Genomic DNA, 2006 nt, shown 5'->3' on the forward strand with positions numbered 1-2006 from the left:
AGGTAGTCTCAAGAACTGGGACAGAGATGGTTAAGAGCGGCTGAGTGGTTGGCTGACTCAGGCAGGCGGGGCAGGAGGTGAGCGCTTTCCACTTAAACCTGTGGCGTTTCACCCCCTGGTGGCACACTTCTTATTTGGGTAACTAATAAATTATGCCAGACCTGTACCTACAGGTGAGAGAAGCATTGGTACATGAGGACATCAGCATTTAATTTTTTCCTACTCTCCTTTTGATTCAGTGTCACTGTAATAGTAGTTTGACAATTAAAATCAAGCAAGAATTAAAGAAAAGATATCAGACTCTTCTGTTTGGCCAGTTAGAGATGATTCCAGCAGGGCAGGAAGGCTCCTTGGCTTCTTAGAATCCCCTGGAGTTAACAGGAGTGGTTTAGTACTTTAAGATTTGATTTTCCTGTGTCTTACCAAGAGGAAGTCAGTGGGTGGGATTGCAGACCCAGGGAGTCACTGGTATCCTGGGACAACCAGACGGAATCCCTTCTGAAAGGGCAAAGCAAGTATGTGAATTTGCATAATTGTGAAGTACTGAATACTTCCCCAAGGTCACTCTGGCAGTTGCCTGGTACCTTTTCACAAATCCCTTTGAAGTAATGTCGTCCTCACTATTCATAGAAGACCCTGAGTTGAGATGGGAAATGCCTAGGGTGGCCTGGACAGAACAGGTGGGGGAACTCAGCTTCCTGGTTACATGGTCCCCCTGCTGGGACCACCATCTTTGTGTGACTTTCAGAAGATGGCCAGAGTCTGGGAGGAAGGACATGCATAATGGATCCAACAGAGCCGTCAAAACATCCAGCAATTCTCGTTGACCAAGCAAGCGTCTGGTCTTAGAGAACTTTCTATTCAAGAAGTCTTGAACGTAGCCTAGCACAGGGCTCAATGTGCCAAATGTATGCAGTGCCACTGTGTCCTCAAGGTCCTCCTTTCCAAAATAAGGACTCTGCATGAGGGTGAGGGAGGTGGTTGGTGGTTATGTACCTCCTGGAGATGTGCCCAGTAGGAATCACAGGATAAGGGGTGTGTGTCCAAGAAATGGAAGGACAGCAGCCTGTGTATGCAGCGAGTGCAGCTGGCAATGCTCTGGTGGGTATTCTAACCTTTGGTAAACTGGAACCCAGTTACAGACAGGTATTCTGTTACAGACGGAAAGGTTTTCTACCCTTTTGTAAACCTGAGGCTGTTACGGACCTGAGGGGTGGACTCATTTGAAGTAGCAGCTTCCAGCCAAAATGACACTCATATTTACAAGCCAGTAGCTCCAAATTGGAAGGTGCATAAGACCCACCTAAAAGGAGGGATTAGAATCGCAAGTTACTGAGCACGTCTTCACAGAGTCCGCCTGGTCAGGCTGAGCTGGTACGCAGATATTTGCACAATTTGAGGACACTTTCCATGTTTGTTTAAAACATTTTTTAAAGAATAATCTCAATTGCATATCTATATATCTGTTTCCATTTTGTTGGTTCCACTTAAAACTTAAGTGTGTGGCTTGTTAAAGACCCTAAATGGATATCACGCCTGTTAACATGTGACCCAGGGACTCCTTTTAACAGGAAACGGAAATCTATTCTCCCTTCGCTCTTGTGGGAATACAGGTATTAAAATAATCCTAAACATATTTTTGATACAACTAACAGTGGAACTGTTGGGGGCCCACAAAACCACCCCCACATCTGGAGATGTTCTCGACAAACTCATGGGCCTAAACACAGTTGTACTCATGGCTAACATTTGTTGGAGCATCACAATGGCAAAGACAGGTGGAGTGTGGAGGAACCTGAGGGGTCACACCAAGCACACCCCCTCCTCCCACAACAAATATGCAGCAACGCAACGTGTGTGAGGTTTCTGCCTAGGGAAGTCCATTAGAGGAGTGCCCAGGGGTTTTGAGTTAGGGTGATGATACTAACATAAAAAATGGACTCACGGCCGGGCGCGGTGGCTCACGCCTGTAATCCTAGCACTCTGGGAGGCCGAGGCGGGCGGAT

This window comes from Propithecus coquereli, unplaced genomic scaffold, assembly GCF_000956105.1.
Source record: "Propithecus coquereli isolate 6110/MARCELLA unplaced genomic scaffold, Pcoq_1.0 Scaffold490, whole genome shotgun sequence".
Taxonomy (NCBI): Eukaryota; Metazoa; Chordata; class Mammalia; order Primates; family Indriidae; genus Propithecus; species Propithecus coquereli.